This window comes from Anastrepha ludens, chromosome 3, assembly GCF_028408465.1.
Source record: "Anastrepha ludens isolate Willacy chromosome 3, idAnaLude1.1, whole genome shotgun sequence".
In the NCBI taxonomy this organism is placed as follows: Eukaryota; Metazoa; Arthropoda; class Insecta; order Diptera; family Tephritidae; genus Anastrepha; species Anastrepha ludens.
The window spans coordinates 115,799,148-115,821,930 of record NC_071499.1 but is presented as its reverse complement, the minus strand read 5'-3'; the positions used below and the strand labels follow the sequence as shown (position 1 = coordinate 115,821,930).

Here is a 22,783-nt window from a genome sequence, read left to right as displayed (position 1 = left end):
TTACGCTGCATGCTTGCCGGCGCATGCAACAAATTTCAGTTGGCATGTGCAAAGTGCGCTGAGGCGAGAGCGAATAGCAAATAGCGAAAAATTATTTATTGAAAAGTGCACCGATTTAGTGAGTGGCAGTGAAAAGCAAATAACAAAAAAAAAAAAAAATAAACGAAGCACACATTCGAGTGTGGCCGAATGTGATAGCACCGGAAAGTATGCTACTATATAGAACATATTGTCAGGCTGACCGCATTCTCACAACGATTTCGTTGTTGATAAGAATATATGATTAATTAAAAACGAAAATTGATCGTGTGCAATGCTAAGGTCAACCAATAAAGCATAAATCTGGGCGCAACCAATAAATTGTGGCTTTAAGCCGCTAAAGTGCATGTGTTCTGCAGCTGACAGTGGCTTTTATGTAGGTTCATTGCTTTGGTGGCTTTTAAATTATTTACGAGCAGCTGTTGTGCGCACATACTTTTATACTTTTGAGCGCCGAGTTTCACAGGCACGTAGTACCATGCAGTCAAATGAACATGCAAAGGCTATTAAAAACAGATAATCCGTTAGCTTGGACTGTAGTTGATTTTTTTTTTTTTGTTTTAACTTTTAAAATGGTTCATGATGGGTATAAGTATAGTCCGGTGATGCGCCCAAATGTGTGCTTTGAATTTTTCCGTCATTAATAAGCGAAGAAAGTGAATCCGCAAACGTTAAAGCAATGGGTAACAACTGGAGCTGCGCCGAAAATTATGTATTAAAATTTTTTTAAATTAGTTTTTTTTTTTAATATTTTGTTTAAAACTTTAAGCAATTCTTATATCTTTTTTTAAAATTTTTTGTTTTATTTTTCTTCATTTTTTTTAATATTTTTTTCAATAATTCTTTTAATATTTTTTTTTTTAATATTTTTTTTTAAATATTTTTTTTAACTTTTTTTTTAAACTTTTTTTAAATTTTTTTTTGTAATATTTTTGAATTTTTTTCTTAATTGCTTTTTTATTATTTTCTTTAAAATAATTTTTTTTTATTATTTTCTTTTAAATTTTTTTTTTTTGATTTTCTGTTAAGCTATTTAATATATATATTTTTTCATTATTTTTTTTTAATTATTTCTTTTTTAATTGGTTTTTTTTTTCAATTATTATTATTTTTTTATTAGTTTTTATTATTTTTTTTCAATTATAAGTTTTTATTATTTTTTTTAGTTTTTTTTTTTTAATTATTATTATTTTTAATTATTATTATTTTTAATTATTATTATTTTTAATTATCATTATTTCTAATTATTATTATTTTTTATTTTTATTTTTTTAAATAATTTTTTTTTTTCATTATTATTTGTAACTATTTCTTTATTATTTCTTTGAATTATTATTGTTTTTAATATGTTTTTCAATTATTTTTTTGTTTTATTTTTTTTCTTTATTTTTGTATTATTATTTTTTATTATGGTTTTACTTTTCTTTTGTAATTTTTTTGTATTATTTTTTTATTATTTTCATTTCTAATTGTAATTTTTAAATACTTTTTTCTTACGGGGGGAAACTGGTCTAGAATTTTGAAAAAATCGAAAATTTTTTTTGTCTTAAAAGGTGCTTTAGGGTCTTAGAAATAATATACCAAATGAGGGATGCCAGCAAAAATGTCTAAATGCCCAAATTTTTCATTCGACGGCAGTGCCTCGCAGGTATGCCCCGAACGCTACTTACACCTTTAAACGCGTTTTTCTCGAAATCACTTTTTTTAAACTGGCCGAAGACATAACTCGAACAAATCTTTACCGATTCTTACGAAATTTTGACAATACATTCGAAATACCTTTCTCCGGAGACGTACGTAGGATTTTTTATTTATATTACATAGTTTTTTTTTTAATCAACAATTTTATGTCGTTCTTTATAGTGAAAATTGTAACTTTTTGTTCAAACGTGCACCATTTCGCGAAAAAACAAAATATCGAAAAAATCCTACGTACGTCTCTTTCTGTTGTTATATAGAAACTAAAAAAATTTTATTTTTTGATCCAGGACAAAAATTAAGGAGTTTACGTCTTCGGCAATGGACCCACTAGAAAAAAAGGCGCCTTAGGAGAACTGCTGGACAGCGGCCATTTTGAAATTAATTCAGACGAAAAATTTTGTATTTGTACCATGAAAGCTATATTATTAAACCTATTTCACAGATTTTCGATTGATTCCTTTGTTGAGTCAAAATAAATTCATAAAATATGCCCATTTTTTGCGCTCTAGACCAGCTTCCCTCTTAATATTTTTCATTTTTTAATAATTTTTTTATTTTGTAACAATAATTTTTTTTTATTTTGTAATAATGATTTTTTTTTAGTTATATTTTTTTTACTATTTTTTTTAATTAATATTTTTTTTTTATTATTTTAATTTTTTTTTATTATTTTAATTTTTTTAAATTATTTTGTGTATGTTTTTTATGTTTCACCTTTTTTTTATAAAAGTCTAGCTCATTTGCCTAATAAAAACCATAGCAATCCCAGTTTAGGACTTTATATGAAAATTGAAAAATTTCCACAAACTTTTCAGCACAATTCCATTCCATTCCTTTTAATCAGAATTTCTATAGCAACTTTTGATATGCAGTTTGGTGGCTTATTAAATTTTAGTAGTGCTAATTTTAAGTTGCTAAACCATTTCATTGATTTTTTATAATTTTTTCACTGAACGGTGTTACGCATTTTCACCAGATAATAAATGCACGACTTGCTTGTTATGTGAGCCTTATATTTTAGATCAGCAAATCTACGTAAAACAAAGCAAAGAACATTTTTGTGGAACATTTTAGCCCTCTAACTCCTCAAAAGTTGGGTTTTTTGTCTCTTTTGTGGAAAAGGGCAAAAAATATTCATTATGCCTCTGTTAAGCAGGTTAAGAAATAGCACGAAAAAATTTGTTATAAAATTCCACTACAACTCTCTTAATACACCAAAGCTCAAATTTCGATTCGAACAGCAGAAATAAAACGAAAAATATTTACTGAAATTTACAAACCACATATTGAAATCAATCCAAACAGTTTTTCCTGCACACACAAACGAGACTAACCCCTACCTTTCCCGAACTATAGATTAGCAACATTGAAAAAAACACATACAATTTATCGGAAATTCCTTTTAAGCCATTTCGATTAAGTTCCTCAGTCTCACTTTTTCATAAACTAATACCAAAAATTGAATTTTAATAAAATTTAGCAAAGTTTATTTGAATGGATAAGCTCAATAAATGCAAATGCACCTCTACACACATTTGCATGCTTGTATGACACAGCGTACAAAAATAAACGACAGCGAAATGCAATAATAACAACTACAAAATAAAAATGTATAAATAATTCAAAGTGCGCAAGAAGTCAAGGTCACCACGCCAATTTAAACACACGCATACACAGGCAGAGAAGCATTCACACACACACACAGACGCTAAGCTAATACGCTTCTACGTTCTACATTTAAACAGACAAATGTGAAAGATAGTTAATTTGTTGTGCTCGAAAAAGTAGCTACGCTTTTTTACTCTACTTTTGTTGCCATTTTTTGCATTCTCCTTTTTCGCTTTTTTCGCCTTGTTTTACTTTTTTCTTTCTAGTATCTATCACAAATAGCCGTTAGTTATGCTTTGTGATATTTTGAAATTAAATGCAGCTGTGTAAGCAATGAGTGTTGCGGTTTGCAATAGCAAAGGCACCGCCCCAAGCTGCTACAAGCCGAGAAAACTTACAAATACGAGTAGTAACAAAAACCAAACCAAAAAGAGGAAAAATGTATGTATGCTTGTGAGAGTAGTAACTAATAAAATTCTGAACCAGCTATCTTTGCGAGAGCCGCACATTAATTTCTCCGTGCTTCACTTTGACTGGCTAATTAGGTTTCATTTTTCGTACGCCTTAAAGCAGATTGCAATTTAGTAATGATGAATAAATATTTTTGAAAGGGTTTTTTTGTTGTTTCTGAATTGTGAACAAAAAGTTTCGTAGTGTGTTTAAATATATATGTATATAAAAGTCCTAAAAGAACTCAAAAATAGCAGGTATAGCGAGTGTAAAAAAACTAAACGACATCCCTAAAAGTATGTGAATTCTTCTTAACTTTCAGTTACCAGCGTCGCCCACAGGTGATGAGTATTGAAAAAAAACTGGCTTTTAACCCAAAGTGATTCGGGGGCTACAAAGACTTTGGCTATACATTCTATGTTCCATTGCCTAACACCTAAAAAAGTACTTACAATAATAGCACAGCGACATTTTGCAAAGTTTTGAGTATTTATTTATTTTTTTATAAGTTTCTTTTTGTATTTTCTTCATTAAGTGTTTTGTATTTATTTGTGTGTTATGTCTTTTTTTATTATTTACTTTTTTATTCTGTTCTTATCATTTTTAGTTTCTTTTTTTTTACTTTTTTTATATAATATATTCTTTTTATAATTTTTTTATATTTTTTTTAATATTTTTATTTTTTTCGAGGTTTTATTATTTTTTTGTACTGTTTATTAATTAATTTTTTTTTTTAATTTTATCATTCATTTTTTTTTTTTATTTTATTTTAATTTTTCTTTTTTATTGTTTATTTTTTTATTTTAATGTTTTTTGCTAACACTCGATTAATTGAAATGATAAAATATAACAAATTATTTAAACTGTATTTTTCCATTTAATTGTTTTTAGTTATTATTTTTTACTTAATTGTTTTTTTTTTTTACTTACTTATTTCATCTTTTTTTTTAATTTTTTTTTTCAATTGTTATATTTTTATTTATTTTTGTTTTAAGTTCTTTTAATCTTCATTTTTTTTTTGTATTTTTTTATATTTTTTTTTATTTTTTTAATATTTTTTATATTTTTTAATACTTCCTTATATTTTTTAATATTATTTTTTTTTTAATTTGTTTATATAATTTTTTAATTTTGTTTTCTAAATATTTTGATATTAATTATATAAATACATTATATGTAGTCATCTGGATTTTGAAAAATTAAGTCTTCAGCTTTCAATTTTACACATTGTAAAAAAAATTATAATGCATGCCTAAAGGTATGCCCAGACTGAGATATGCATATGCCTAAGTATCTGACTATTAGTACATCTAAATTTATGTATAGATCCCACCTCGAAAATCTGCTCAAAATCGAAAGCCGATTTCATAAATTTTCAAATAATTTCAAAACTGTTGCTTCAGACAAGTCGACACTTACTAGAAATTCGAAGAAAACAAATATTTAAAAAAAGGAGCATAAAATTTAACCTTTAACGTATTAAATCGAGCTCGAATGCAGTACTAGCCAATATAAGCAAATAATTAATTAAAGCATACTAAGAGACATATTAAAAATATTTGCAGTGTTGGCAAAAACTTCAAGCAGCCTTAAAGTATACACCGCTTCTGTCCCTTACTACATTAATTACTTACTATATGGCCCATTAACGCCGAGCTTGACATTGAGCCAAAATGCAGCTAATGCTTATTGGAGCAAATACCTGAATATCTAAAACAATTTTGACGAGTAACTAGCTCGAGCGCCCGAAATTATACTACACAAATACTTTAATTACGCTTTAATACTGTTTCAACAATGCCTTAACTCTTATGCTGTCCTTTTCTTCAACATACTTGGCTGCTACGAAAATAATTAAGCGCTTAATCAGCCACATAAACCGCAAAGAGTATTCTGAGCAAGTAAAAGTAAGTAGGTGATACAGCAGAAATACACACATACAGAGAGCAAAAACGTTATATATATTCGACAGCGACAGATTGTGAGCCGCCAAGTATTTTTTAATTATATTTTGTGTATATCTTATTTAAAAAAAATACAATCAGACCGATGGCAAGCAACCAGGATAAAAAGATGCAAAATGCACATACACATATACACATACATGCATACATGTGCCTATACAAACTTATACGCTCTGTATTTCCATACCTGTATTCTTGGTTAAGTCTATCAACCTTACGTGTTGTTGTTTTTTCTTGCTTTTTTGCATATGTATGTGTCCTGTATGTCGTACCTATTACCTGTGCGTGACACACATGTGCAGTAATTATGTGTTTGTGTACCTCGCCATGCCTGACTGGCTGATAGGACACAAGGATGCGCTAATAAAACCTTCACCGCTGCTAACAAAGCCAATGTTTCAGGGCATCTATGCATTTACGTGTACAGAAAAGCATATGCAGGTATGTATTTGTGTGCGTGAAACGTGTTTTTCACATGTCACAATACCATGCAGAGTATTTTATTTTCATTTGACTGCAAGATTTTTCCTTCATTATTATTAATATAATATTATTTTTTTTTCGTTTCCCAGTGACATTTGTATGGGTTATCATGCACCACACCGCAATACACACATGTGCGTGATATAGGCCGCAATATGGCATAATGCGTGGTTTACGTGGCAAACAGCAGATCTCTTTCTGCATAGCAAACTCGCCTCGGCCCCACCTCTGCCACCCTCCGTTTCACATTTTGTGATGATACGCGGTTAGCAAGCAACCAGTTAACCAAGTAGGCAACGAGTGCGCCAAACTAACTGGCATTGACATACATAATGTTCTACATATTGTGGCCGCAAAAAAGGCTCACCAACAGGCGCCCACACATGCACACGCACTTTGTTTTCATTCACGAAACTGACACACGTGCTCGTTGTTGCCTATCTTATGCAGCAGGCAAATATGACAAATTGCTGAAGGAAAGATTCACTCGTGGAAGATGAATATAGTAGACGGATTAAATTGATAAAAAAATATTAAATTACATAAATTAAATTACATAAATAGAAATTAAAATATGCAAATTAAAAATTAAATAGAAATTAAAATCATTTACAGGGCCCGCCATCTATCGTTACGGATTTGAACTAGGTATTATTTGAAGAATGGTAACACTTAGCTGTCGTCTGATTTGACAGAAAATTAGTTTTATTCTTCCGCTGAACGAAAATGGTTGTGTATACGCTCAAAGAACGCTGGGAAATATTGCGACATTACTCTGAAAATCATGCTTGGAATCGACTTGAAGAAGATGAAGACTTTTACCGGAAAATCATCTTTTCGGATGAAGCTCATTTCCATCTCGGCGGGTATGTTAACAAGCAAAATTGCCGCATTTGGGGCTCAGAAAACCCGCACGCCCTCGAAGAAAAGCCGATGCATTCACAACGAGTCACTGTTTGGTGCGGATTTTGGTAGAGAGGCATCATTGGTCCATTTTTCTTCGAAAATGAGCGAGGAGTGGCCGTAACCGTCAATGGAGAGCGTTACCGGGCCATGTTGAACGAATTTTTGTTCCGAGAAATTGAAGAGGAGGATATTGGTGGCATTTGGTTCCAACAAGATGGCGCTACTTGCCACACAGCGAATGCTACGATCAATCTTTTGCGCACTGTCTTCGAAGATCGCATTATCAGCCGAAATTCTGATATCGTTTGGTCACGTCGTAGCTGCGATTTGACGCCGTAGGATTATTATCTTTGGGGTGCCGTAAAACACCAGTGTTATGCCAACAAACCAGCAACAATTGATGCATTGAAGACCAACATACGCGATGTCATAGCTGAAATACAGCCGCATACAATCGAAAATGTGTTGAAAAATTGGACCTATCGTATGGGATGGTGCATGGCTAGCCGCGGCAGCCATATGAATGAAGTTGTGTTCCATCATTAACCGGAAGGATTGTACTTCAAAATAAAAAAAACAGTTTGGAAAAATATTGAGTAGTTTCTTTTTCATAGCTTTTTTAATTCCGTAAAGTTATATGGCGGACCCTGTACAACAACAAAGAATTAAGAAGAGAACAATTAAATGAAATTAAGAGCACAACAAAATTGCAACAATTTACGGAACCCAGCAAAAAAAAAACAATTAAATAATATAACTAAAAATTAAAAAAATCAGAAAATCATAAAATTAAAACAAAATATCAAATCAAAAGTAAATAAATATAAAATAAAAAACAAACAAATATAAAATAAAAAATAAACAAATATAAAATAAAAAATAAATAAATAAAAAATACATAAATAAGAAATACATAGGAAAAAATAAATTTAATTAAATATAAAAAATATTTGGACAAAAATTAAAAAAAAATTCTAAAAATATATAAAAAAATAAAAGAAATTAAAAAAAAATAAAAAATATATTAAAAAATAAAAAAAAATAAATTTTAAAACATAAAAAAAAATTTTTAAATAAAAAAAAAATTCAAAAAAAAATTATAAATAAAAATAAAAATAAATAAAAAATATATGAAAAAATAAGAAAAAAAAATAAAAATAAAATAAAAACAAAAACTATTAAAAAAAGTAAATACATAAATAAATATTAAAAAAGAGAGGTGTATGATTATTTATTTTTTCATAAGTTAAAAACAATAACAAATTTCGAGAAAATATCAAAATAATTAAAATAATATTAAAGCAATCGAGGGAAAGTTCAAAAGAAAGAAAATTTAAAAAAATTGTATAAAAATAAAAACACCAATCACTTAATTAAAAAAAAACCAAAAACTATAACTAAAAATAATAAATTGTTCACACAAAAAACAGACAAAACAAAATGATATAAAAGTAAAATAAAATATTGGGAAATAAAAAATACAAGAAAAAAAATTCCCAAAATATATAAAATAAAACATAAAATAATTGAAACATCAAAAAATTGTATTAAATTAAATTAATTGAATAATAGCAAATTAAATAACGTTAGAAAAAAATTTCTTTAAAAAGGCATTAAAAAGCGATTTACAAAAAAAGCAAAATTAAATATTAAAAACGAAAACAAAAACTGTGAACAAAAAAGTGTAAAACAAATAAATAAATTAAAAAATTTAGGTTAATAAAAAATTGCAAAAAATTTTAAAAATTACAAAAACATCTAAAAAAAACATTAAAAAAATTAAAAATTAAAAACAAATTATATAAAAAACGTTAAATTAAATACTGTAAAATAAAAAAAACAAATTAAAAAATACAAAAAAGAAATCAATAGAACTCGTCTCAGTCATAAAAATCATTCACAAAATATGGGTTAGCTAAACGACCCTTCAGTCGGAAGAGTTTATGGAGGCCCCTATGTTTTCTTATTCTTAGCATTTCTTTTAAAAGTAAATTTGTTATTACCATCAACATCACAATTTACACTCATTGTATTATTTTAAATACACATAAACCATTACTTTTTATCAAAAAAAAGAAATATAATTAAAAAAAGACGAAGAAATTAAAAAGCAGCAAAAAGCTAGGCTTCCATAGTAGAAAACAAGGCATTTTCACAACATATCCACACCTCGGCCTGCTACATCTACAACGCCAGCAAAGACAAAAGAAAAGTAACATACTATTTTCAAGGTTACCACACCCACACAAGCACAAGCTGTTTTCCCACAAGTACACTCTTAGATTTCAGTGTAGTCGTACACTCTACTGTACACTCCGACAAAATGAGCATTGCTTATTTTCTAAAATCAACAGAGCATATGACTCGGCTGGCGAAACGGAAGCAAGAGAATAAGAGACAGAAAACGTCTGATTACTATTCATCCGTTTTCATTTTGAGTGTTCATGCCGTTTCCCACATCGTCAGCATATATGATAGCAAATTTATGCGCATTCGAATAACCTTTTTCCTTCTTTTCGGCTCAAAAAAGGTAAGAAAAAATATAATTCTTTTCAAACTTTACCCACAATTACGTGAGGCAAATCACTGCATATACGACATACGGATTTGTAATTTGGTCAATCCTCACAAGCAGACAGGCAGGCATAAAAACATATTTACATTCTTTTATGACCCTCTGCCCATTTACGATCGATACACGGGATGCGGGTATCTTTTTGGTCATTTATATTCAGTAGCTGCTTATTATCAGACCACGGTTTATATTGTATACTAAGAGAAATGCAAAACATGGGTTTAATAGCCGCCCAAAAACGCTACTGCTTATCTATCGGTATTCCAATACAGCTTACTAGGTAATGGTAGCATACTTTTGGACATGTGAACCCATCGTTCCGTTTATTATATTTTACATAGCAATGGTACGTTTTGATGGTTGCAAGGAAGAGCATGTGTTGGCGTAGCCAAGTGTATTTTATTGCATATTTTCAGGCGCCCAAAAATTATTACCACTTTCATTTGAATTCTCGGATATGATTAAATTGTTCGTTGCATATTAGGGCGTATTTATATTACACTTTGCACTTATTATGCGCAAAATATTCCATAAGCACCTTATTTGCAAGAATATTATAACCTATTTTTAGGCGTTAAGGACAAATGCAGCTTTTCAAGGTCGTTAGCTTCATGCAAAGGCATGAAAACGCAAATGCTCTAGTAGTAGAAATACTTTTAATGCTATTTAATAGATTTTACATACTTTTAGGCCTTAATGGCATGTGAATCGTCTTTAGACCAGTTAAAAAAGACATAAAAAAACAGTATTGCAGTACAACATCGAAGTAAGTTCAATGCGTCCCTAAACTTTCACCGAAAAACAGTAAGGTAAGTACGTAAGTAAATAAGTAATTAAGTAAGTTAGTTCAACTAGAGTTTAAACTTGCACTGAAAAACTGAAAGTTAGTTTTTACTGCAACAGAGAACATCTACCCAGAGCTGCATGCTGGCCTTGGTTGGTTGGTTGGTTTAAGGGTGACCCCGCATCGGAGTACCACATAGACCGCAAGTTGGGTCCGTTGTGTTGCCCTAGAGCTCATTATTTTAAATGATTTCCCCACCTAACCGAGATTTTTATTGTAGATTTTGATCAAAGATATTCGTTTCGAAAATTTGATGAGAGATTCGATTTTCAGGTCCGAGAGTACTGAAAGATTGTCAATTGTTGGAGAGCCTAGAAGAGCGAGTCGACTTCTGGCTAGACCCGGACAACTGCACAGCAAATGTCTGCTCGATACTTCCTCATCTTCGTCCTCGCAGTATCTGCACAGGTCGTTTTGAGGAACCCCGAGCCGACGTGCGTGAGTGCCCAAAAGGCAGTGGCCGGTGATAAGAGATGTTATATGCCTTAGTTCGTGTTTCGAAAGACTTATAAGGGTTTTTGTCTGTTTCAGATTGTAGGATGGCCAGATTTGTCTGGTCGTAACGCAAGTAGTTTCCACTCGCTGGCCTTAATGCACTGAAGTTCGCAAGCGAACCTTCAAAAACCAATTATTTTATTGGTTTTTTAATGAGATAAATATTTATATATATTTTTTTATCCTATTTTAATTTTTTTATATTATTTTTTACATAATATTATATTATATTTTTATTTTTTTTATTTTTTATTTCTTTTATTTAATTTTTTTTATTTTTTTTTTTTTACTTTTAACTTTATATTAGATGAATTACTATTTTATTTGTTTTGTTATTATGATTAATTTTTAATTTTTGTTTTTATATCAGTAAATTTTGTTTATATTTTTTTATACCATTTTCACTTTTTCTATTATTTTATTTACTTTTTTATATTACTTAAATTATTTTTTATATTATTTTATTTATTTTGTATATTATTTTACTTTTTTTTATATTATTTAAATTTTTTTTATATTATTTAAATTTTTTTTTATATTTTTTACATTTTTTTTATATATATATTTAATTTTTTATATATTGTATATATATTATTTTATTTTATTTTTTTATATCATTATATTTATTTTTAATTAATATAATTTTTTTATTCTTATTTTTTTAATTTTTAAAATTTTTATTCTGTTTAAAAAAAATTCGATCTATTTGTTTTCATATTCTCTAATCTTTTTCATCCATTTTAAAGACTTTTTCATTATTAATCTTTTATCACTATTTTAATTTGCTAATATTCTATTTATTTATTTTTTTATTTTAATATGATATTATTTTATTTATTTTTCATTATTTTAATTTTTATATTATTTCATTTTATTTATATTATTTTAATTTGGTATTATTTTATTTTTTTATATTTTTTTCCATTATTTTAATTTGATATTATTTTATTAGTTTTTTTAATATTTTTGCTTTTATTAGTTGTTTTCCTTATTATTATTATTTTTATTTTATTTTCCTATTATTTAAATTTTGTTTTTAATTTTTTTAATTCTTTTTCATTTATGTTTTTTTTAATATTTTTTTTATTTATTTTTTTTATATATTTTTTGGATTTTTTTTTGTTCTTTTTTAGATTTTTTATTTATTTTTTTTTTTAGTTCAATTCAATTTTTTTATAAAGGTTTTCCCTGTTATTTTATTTTTTAGCACTATTTATTTTTTGTTTTTATTACTTAATTTGTGTTTTATCGTTTTATTTTTCATAATTATTTTATTTTATATTTGTAAAATTTTTTTGTATTATTATTTTATTTTTGTTTTTATTACTTTATTTTTGTATCATTGCTTCATTCTTTTACTATTTTAATTTTTTTATTTAGAATTTTTATTTTCATTTCATAATAATTATTTTTTCCAAAAATGTACCCCCTAAAATTTTCATACTTTATTTTTGCCCTATGGATCGTTTTGATTTTGTGCTTAACTTTTTGATTTCAGTGCAAACAATGAATTCATTCACCATAAATTAAAATTCTTAATAATTTCCCCCTGTTCATACCCACAAATCAAGTCCATCTCATATTTATTGAAATAAATTCAAGCCCACTTGTCATATCAACATCGAAATCAAGGTAAAATATTTTTCTTCTAATTTTCTCCCCATCAGAAATGTCAAACAATCCTTATTTTGATTACTAATAAACAACGTCGATTACAATGCCATTATTTGCCTATTCCAAATGCATTAAATTGATGAAGTGCTCACTCACACACATGCTCATATAAACTCAATCATAGGAGAATGTCTGCACAATAAAAACTATTATATTATTTGAAAGGCACACACATACACATATAAGTTCACAAGTAACGTTGGAGTAAATGATGATTGGATGACAGCAGGTGACTGACTGAATGAATACACCGTCCATATACTATGCAAGTATGTATATGCATTTAAATATATGTATATTGGTGACCTTGACATTCGGTAGCTTATAATTTGAATGCTTTTTCGGTGCTTAATATTATAGAAGGGAAAAACAGTGCATGGGACGAATTGAATTACCCAATGAACAAAAACTTTTCAAATTAAATTGAAATTGAAAGAGAAATTTGAGTGAAGAATTGAAAATTTGAAAAGGAAATTAAAAAAAATATTTCGAGACTTATTCAAGACTAACTGACACAAGAAATTTTATGTAATCTTGGGAGAATTTTTTGCGTATCGTATTATAAATTATTATAAATTTAATTAAATAAATAAACAAATACATAAAATTCTTTTTTAATAGGACTATGAATAAGTTCGTGCGGTTTTTTTCGAAATTTGAAACTTTATTGACGTAAAATGGTTACAAATTTAATATTCAAAATATTGTCCATCGCTTACTACTACTTTTTCCCATCTTTCTGGCAATTCACGGATTCCCTTTGTGAAAAATTCGGTCGGTTTTGCCGCAATCCACGAATCGATCCATTTTTTGACTTCATCGTAATTACGGAAGTGCTGGTCAGCCAGGCCATGTTGCATCGATCGGAAGAGATAGTAATCGGATGGCGCAAGGTCTGGACTATACGGCGGGTGGGGTAGGACATCCCATTTGAGCGTTTCTAAGTATGTTTTGACCACTTGTGCAACATGTGGCCGAGCATTGTCATGTTGCAAAATAACTTTGTCGTGTCTATCAGCGTATTGCGGCCGTTTTTCTCGCAGTGCTCGGCTCAAACGCATCAATTGTCGTCGGTAGACATCCCCCGTAATCGTTTCATTCGGTTTCAGTAGCTCATAATACACAACACCCAGCTGGTCCCACCAGATACACAGCATAACCTTCAGGCCATGAATATTCTGCGCCGACGTCGATGTTGAAGCATGGCCAGGGTATCCATACGTTGCCCGACGTTTTGGATTGTCGTAATGGACCCACTTTTCATCGCCAGTCACAATTCGATGCAAAAAACCCTTTCTTTTGTGCCGTTGAAGCAGTTGTTCGCATGCCATAAAACGGCGTTCAACGTCTCTTGGCTTCAATTCATACGGCACCCAATGGCCTACCTTTCGGATCATTCCCATGGCTTTTAAACGTTTGGAAATGGTTGATTGATCAACTCCCAAAGTTTTTGCAACCTCTTCTTGCGTTTGAGCCGGATCTTGATCGAGCAATTCCTCCAATTCGGTATCCATGAACTTTGGCGGTGCACCCTCGCGTTCTTCGTCTTCCAAGCCAAAATCACCACTTTTAAAGCGTGCAAACCACTTCTGGCACGTTCGCTCAGATAGAGCATGCTCACCATAAACTTCCACCAAGATACGATGACTTTCGGCTGCTTTTTTCTTCATATTAAAATAATGAAGAAGAATTCCCCGCAAAAACACATTATTTGGCACGAAATTCGACATTTTCAAGTGTGGTAAAAATATTGTTGTTTACGCTTCAAATAAAAAACTTATACTGACGTTTGTGCCTTACGACAGTAGCTCTCCAATGAATGTTTGGAAATGTGGATCGATGGAATAATAATCAAGTTACGCCATCTGTTGTAAAACCGCACGAACTTATTCATAGTCCTATTATATTAAATTTAAATTTATAATAATTTAAAAAATTGAATAGTTAGGTTACAGCGCTAGCTATGCAACCAAGAATAAACAGAAATTTACAGAGCAAAGTCTGTATTTTTTTTTATTTAGTTCCGCATTTCACCGGATGAGTTTAGTTCATTGCATCAAAATGAAAGTAGAAGTCAGTATAGAGCTTTCGCATGCGTTTTTTTCAGGCGCAAATGCCCAACGTTTTGCTTCCTGGGATATATACCTATGTATCTAGGAGATATTTGATTTATGAAATAATTTACTCACACAATTCCAATTAGATTTATTTATATATACAATAAATTAAATATTCCCATGGCGAATGTTAGTGGGGTCAAATAAAGTGAGATAAGTGAAGAGGTACAAAATGACCAGACAGGCAACCTGGTGAGGCGCGATTATGTACGAGATGCATAGAAGTGGTGTGCCATTTGGCGCCCAGGCACACAGAGCCAAGCCTACGGCTACAGCGCTAATTTCGACTACACACATTGTGCTCTATTCAAGGTAAGCCGGCATAGCATCAGCCTCTCCAGCAGCCCCCACCATCCACAGTTTAAACAATTGGACGTATTATTAGCACAACGGCATGACTGGCTTTCAAAAAAATTGTCTGAATGGGGGTGCGGCACGTTTAAATGCACGTGAGCGCTTTATTTACTTAAAAACAAATATTTTTAGTAGCATTTCTCCGCCAAGCAGAACTTGTCGCTAATCAGCGATTGAACGCCCACATACACACCCTATTTTCTCACATAGATTCTACATTTTTTTCTGGCATGAACTCAAATTGAATAAACTACTTTTAAAAATAGTAAAAATGAATTGAACAAATATGGATACTTATGGAGATATGTACGAGTGCATGCAAGTACAAGCAAATGAACGAAAACCTTTGCTTAACCATCGCCAATAAAAAATATCGTGTGAACTGTTCATTAGCAAAGTTGCCTTCTATTTAACGATATCATTTCATATTTTACTCCCTCCTTGGCATCTACTCTTTGACGTGACAATTTAGCACTCATGCCCACTACCTGAGCGCGCTGAGCGCTCCACCAAGTGTTTTGATTATTAATAAAGCAAATATTTTTGGTTACAAAAAATTTTCATGTCACAGCTTCGGGAAAATTTATGAAATGGGAATTGTTTATGATTGACTTTTTTTCATTTTAATTTGCTGTCGCGTGCTAAAATTTCGTGCAGTAATATTACAGTTATTTGTACTTAGGTAAAGCAGCCAAATATAAAACAAAGTAAGTGTTTAGTCTTGGATTTCAATAATTCAATGCAGAAAATTCGACGATTAAGCGCACGGTTTATTAAAAGTTCGGTTGGTAGTAAATTGCAAGGTATGCATAAGGGGGTGGTCCTGATTATGGAATAGCTTTGGATATAGGTAACCCAATGGAAAGCTCCAACTTATACCTGCTTTGGAGAAAATTTCCAAAAATATCTTAGCTGCCGAGCTAAATCGCAAAATAGTTCAGTTCACTCTTTCAGCTGCTATATAAGTTGTCATAACTATGCACTCATAAAAGGCTTATTCCCATACGCCATTGCGCTAGCTGACTGTTATTCTGATTAAGTGATTAAGTTATCTACAAATACTATAGTTTTATTTACAACCGACAAGGAGTTTTCAACGAACAAGCAGAATCTACCAAAAAAAAAATGCTTTGAAAAGTTTGAGTGCATACTAGACTGGGTCGCGAAAATAAGTTTGCAATTACCACACTAATTGAAAGTTTCCAACCTTTCATATTGTATACATATTATATGTATTTACCCGTTGTTCCCAATTGGAGCATAGGACCTCTCAGTTTATCAGAATTATTTTATTCATGTCTTTATTTGTTTCGGTTTCAGTAATCCATAAATTTAAGATGAGTAGGCGATTAGTCTTTTGCATCTGAGCTGGAAAAGGCGGAGGAATTTCTCGCTGAAATTTATGAAAACCACTTGATTTTGCTTGTTTTTAGGACTCGCCAATCACGAAAACCTCTTATGACCCTGAAATCCTTGGCAAAATTGCGGTGCTTTTTCTATCGCATGAGAACCGACATTGTCTCTTGCATACCCAGCAGCCACAGAAGTACAACAAATAGCATAGGAAGCCAAGTTTCAAACTTTGGGGAAAATTTATAAAAAAAAATTTCAAATTTATAAAAACATTTTCAAATTCATAAAAAAAATTTAAATTTATGAAAAAATTAAATTTAAAAAAATATTATCAAAATTTAAATATTTTTGATCAGAATTAGAAAAAAAGTTGGGCATGCAAATTAATGGCTCATAAAATTTTAAGGCAAGTTTCAAGTGCTTAAAAGTTGTGGTTAATTTTCGAGAATTTTTTTTCCAACGGTATTACGCATTTTCTCCATATAAAAAATGTTTCGCATATTTTGAACCACTTGACTTTAGACCTCTGATCAGGACTTTTAGAAAATATATGGGTCCGCAACTTTATAGCCCATTAAGTTCTAGAAAAAAACGAAGGTCTGAAATGATTTAAAATGGAGAAAATGCGTAATACCGTCGGTTAAAAAAATTCTTAATAAACTAAAATTTAAAGTGCTATAAAACAGCACACCTATTTTTTTCTAGTTCTGAAAAAAAACCAAATTTGAAAGTTTTATGAAAATTTTTCTAATTTTTATAAATTTTGCTCAAAGTTTGAAACTTGATTTTGATATTTGTTGTTGAAAGAACCATATTTTTATAAAAAGAGAATAATAATTTAAATTAAAAACAAATTATAATTTAAATAAAAAAATATATCCAAAAAAAAATAATAATTGCAGTAAAAAATAATAATTAAAATTAAAAAAATATATACTTAAAATAACAAAAGTCATTGAAATTGAAAAAAGAAAAAATTTAATTAAAACAAAGAAGTACTTAAAATACAAAAAATAATATTGTAATATAATTAAAAAAATTCATATATGCATAAAATAGCAAAAATAATTGAAATTGAAAACAAAAATTTATTAAAAAAACAATAATTAAAATTAAAAAAAAAACAATAATTAAAACTAAAAAAAAATTTTACAATTAAAATAAATTATTAAACTTAAAAAAGTAATGAAAATTCAAAACATATTATAAAAAATTTAAAAATATTTAGAATTAAAAAAAAAATATTTAGAATTAAAAACAGTTTTTTATGATTTAAAAAAAATAAAAAACAAAAATTAAAATTTAAAAAAAATTAATAAAATAATAATAATTAAAATTTAAAACAAAATAGTAATAATTAAAATTAAAAAAAAATTGTAATAACTAAAATTAAAAAAAAAATTATAATAATAATTAAAATTAAAAGAAAAAATAAATACTAAAAATTTGTCACCGTATGCCTATTTTATAATTCTACAACGGACTTTATTAAGAAATTTGAAGGCATGTACTTCAAGAGTTTTGCAGAGACGTCTTCAGAAATATGTTTTCGAGTCTGTTTATTATTTCGTTATTTTGCCAGATTTTCTTTCTTCACCCTTCCTTCCACTGCACAAAATCGCGTGCAAACATTAAATACATCAAACACTTGCCTTCTTAATATTGTATTTCATTTATATTGCATTTCGTGTCATGATTTGATAGAGGAAAATCGTAATCATAATAATAGTTTACTAATAAAACAATACTAAACTATTAGACTGTTTGCAAGCAATGTTGGGGAACTAAGAAATAAATTCAAGTAAAATCCTTGCCCCTGCACTTAACCATTTCCTTCCTCTACTTCATCAAAAGCTAATCAAATTTGATTTGTAACTCATGAATGTCAAATCAAAGGCATTGACTTTGCTGATTTATAATCACTTCATGTACATAGTACATAGTAGTGTAATAATATGGTGCGCCACTGCGTATACGTAACGACGAATTATATGCGCGCAAGTAGCGCCTAAGTACAGGAAATAGCTAATGTACCCAGTGATTTGGCTCTACTAATCATTAATCTACCAACTCGCTATGGGAGTGACTGCTCTGCGAATTCTGTTAAGCAATTGCGTGCTTTTTCTACTTTTTTGCACACGAAATCCTTGCCGCAGCAATGTGAAGGTTGCTTAGATTTCGTACATATTTTTCCAACATTTAATTTCTTACCTGCAAAAGTACTTATCTAGATATGAATCAGTGTACGAGTACTTAGTTATTTTCGAAGGGCATCCCCACCGTATACTTTTGAATGAATAATGAGGTCATTTGGCTATTATTCTAATGTTGCGACTGAGTAGAGTAATGGCTACTTATGCTGTGAAGGGTAACACACAAATGGAGGTCACTGAAGGTAAGTAGTGAAATTGAGACGGAAAAGAATAATACATAAACTTCAAAATGAGCAAGTATTGAATTGAGTAAGTGAAGTTGAAAAGGGATTATATACACATTTTTTATATACAAATTAAGTAAGCAAATACAATTTCTACCCAAACCAATAAACTTAAGATAGCAAAATACATCATAAACTCTGAAGCTACTATACATAGGTTGTGACTAAGTCCCTTACCACGTGCAACTCCCAAATTATGTTTTCTATTAAGAAATTCGGCTGTAGCACGCGGAAGAAAATTAGGTTCTCAAAATTTTAAGAACTTTTGACTATTTATTGTAGTTATTTTGTTTTTAAATTTGACAATTTATTTTTTATAAACCCATAGAAACCAAAGTTTCATACTTTGTACAAGCTTTATAAAGACTCGCCAAATTTAAAAAAAAAATTAATTTTTTAATTAAAAATAATAATTTTTTAATTAAAAATAATAATTTTTTAATTAAAAAAAATTTCAAGTTTTAATCATATGCAGTTTTTTGGTATGCAGTTTTATAGCTCGTGAGAGTAAAGGCTGACATCACTGCCATCCAAGAGATGCGATGGACGGGGCAAGGTAAGAAAAACCTAGGACCTTGCGACGTCTACTACAGCTGTCATGTAAAGGAGCGCAAATTCGGTGTCGGATTTGTTGTGGGAGAGAGACTTCGTCGCCAAGTACTGTCGTTCACTCCGGTGGACGAGCGTCTCGCAATAATCCGCATCAAAGCGCGATTTTTTAACATCTCGCTAATTTGCGCCCACGCCCCGACGGAAGAGAAGGACGATGCGACCAAGGATTCTTTCTATGAGCGCTTGGAACGTTCCTATGAGCGCTGCCCCCGCCACGACATAAAAATCGTGCTTGGCGACTTCAACGCCAGGGTGGGCAAGGAGGGAATTTTTGGACCCACAGTCGGAAAATTCAGCCTGCACAACGAAACATCCGGCAACGGACAGAGGCTGATCGACTTCGCCGGGGCCCGAAACATGGTAGTCTGCAGCACCAGATTCCAGCATAAAAAGATACACCAAGCTACCTGGCTGTCCCCTGATCGAAAAACGCGAAACCAGATCGATCATGTTGTGATAGATGGAAGACACGCTTCTAGTGTATTAGATGTACGTACGATCCGAGGAGCCAACATCGACTCGGATCATTACCTTGTTGCAGCCAAATTGCGCACACGCCTCTGTGCAGCAAAAAACGTACATCTACCTACGCAAAGAATGTTCGACATCGAAAAGCTGCAATCACAACAGACAGCCAGAAGATTCGCCACTCGACTCTCACTCCTGCTCTCGGAGAGCACTGCCCAACACACCGGCATGCGCGAGCAATGAAGCAACATTTCTCGTTCCCTACGTACCGCCGCCGAAGAAGAAATCGGATTCCGGCGAGCCCGAAAAAACAATTGGTACGACGAGGAATGTCATGCTGCCGCCGAAAGAAAAGATGCCGCCTATAGAGCCACGCTGCAATCGGGCGCAACGCGAGCCATGTGGGATCGCTACAGAGAGCTGAAAAAGGAAGAGAGACGTATTATCCGACAGAAGAAACGTGAGGCCGAAATACGTGAGTGCGAGGAGCTTGAGATGCTGGCCAATAGGAACAACGCCCGAAAATTCTACCAGAAAGTTCGGCGGCTTACAGAAGGTTTTAAGACCGGGGCGTTTTCCTGTAAGAACAAAGACGGTGATCTGGTGACTGACGTACAGAGCAATCTTAAATTATGGAGGGAACACTTCTCGAACCTGTTAAACAGTGACAGCTGCGCATGTCATAGAGAAAGTGAAGATCCCGATACCGCAATCGTTGACGACGGAATTCTCGTTCCGTTACCCGACCATGACGAGGTGAGAATAGCAATATCACGGCTAAAGAACAACAAAGCCGCGGGCGCCGACGGACTGCCGGCTGAGCTATTCAAACATGGCGGCGAGGAGCTGGTAAGGTGCATGCATCAGCTCCTATGCAAAATATGGTCGGATGAAAGCATGCCTGCCGATTGGAATTTAAGTGTGCTCTGCCCAATCCATAAGAAGGGCGATCCTGCAATTTGTGCCAATTACCGCGGGATTAGTCTTCTAAATATCGCCTATAAGGTTCTAGCGAGCGTATTGTGTGAAAGGCTGAAGCCCACCGTCAACCAACTGATTGGACCTTATCAGTGTGGCTTCAGGCCTGGAAAGTCTACCATCGACCAAATATTCTCAATACGCCAAATCTTGGAAAAGACCCATGAAAGGAGAATCGACACACACCATCTTTTCGTCGACTTCAAAGCTGCATTCGACAGTACGGAAAGGAGTTACCTGTATGCCGCTATGTCTGAATTTGGTATCCCCGCAAAACTAATACGGCTATGTAAGATGACGTTGCTCAACACCAGCAGCGCCGTCAAAATTGGGAAGGACCTCTCCGAGCCGTTTGATACCAAACGAGGTTTCAGACAGGGTGACTCCCTGTCGTGTGACTTCTTTAACCTGATGTTGGAGAGCATCGTACGAGCCGCAGAACTTAATCGCTCAGGCACAATATTTTATAAGAGCGTACAATTGTTGGCGTATGCCGATGATATTGTTATCATCGGCCTTAACAACCGCGCTGTTAGTTCTGCCTTCTCCAAACTGGATAAAGAGGCAAAGCGAATGGGTTTGGTGGTGAACGAGGACAAAACGAAGTACCTCCTGTCTTCAAACAAACAGTCGGCGCACTCGCGTATCGGCACTCACGTCACTGTAGACAGTTATAATTTCGAGGTTGTAAAAGACTTCGTTTATTTAGGAACCAGCATTAACACCGATAACAATGTCAGCCTTGAAATCCAACGTAGAATCTCTCTTGCCAACAAGTGCTACTTTGGACTAAGTAGGCAACTGAGCAGTAAAGTCCTCTCTCGACGAACAAAACTAACACTCTACAAGACTCTCATCATGCCCGTCCTAACGTATGGCGCAGAAGCGTGGACGATGACAACATCCGATGAAGCGACGCTTGGAGTGTTGGAGAGAAAGATTCTGCGTAAGATTTTTGGACCTTTGCACGTTGGCAACGGCGAATATCGCAGGCGATGGAACGATGAGCTGTATGAGCTTTACGGCGACATAGACATAGCGCAGCGAATAAAGATCCAGCGGCTTCGTTGGCTGGGTCATGTTGTTCGAATGGATACAAACGCTCCGGCTTTGAAAGTATTCGATGCGGTACCAGCTGGTGGTAGCAGAGGAAGAGGAAGGCCTCCTCTGCGTTGGAAAGATCAGGTGGAGAAGGACTTGGCTTCACTTGGTGTGTCCAACTGGCGCCGGTTATCACGAGAAAGAAACGACTGGCGCGCTTTGTTAAGCTCGGCCAAAATCGCGTAAGCGGTTATCGCGCCAATTAAGAAGAAGAAGTTTTATAGCACACTATAGTAAATTTTAGCGTAATAAAGTGCAAGTTTGAGGAAATTACAAATTTTCTTTGATTTTTAATAATTTTTCCACGAGTGTATTATTTCCATATAGTAAAAACAAAGCTTTTGATTTGTTATAGGGAGGAAATGCGAACACCAAAAAGCCAAAAATTATAAAACATCAGCGCATGGAAAAATTTAAAAAAAAATTTAATTCTTTACGAAACAGTTATTTTGAGAATTGTTTTTCGGGGAAAATAAAAAAAAAAAAAATTGTTGTAAGGAAACAAAATTTTGTGTCATTTCTGAAAAAAAATTAATTCTTTTTAATATATGATAAACTTTGTTTAGAGATTTTTTTTTATTTTAACAAAAAAAAAATTTGGTAAAAAAATTTTGAAAAAAAAAT

At 31.7% G+C, this 22,783-nt stretch overlaps 1 protein-coding gene across 1 annotated transcript in view; it reads right to left on the bottom strand.

Annotated features, from left to right (window-relative positions):
- LOC128858864 (serine/threonine-protein phosphatase beta isoform) overlaps positions 1-22,783 on the bottom strand; it is a 115,242-nt gene that overhangs the window by 59,007 nt on the left and 33,452 nt on the right. The window lies entirely within an intron of this gene.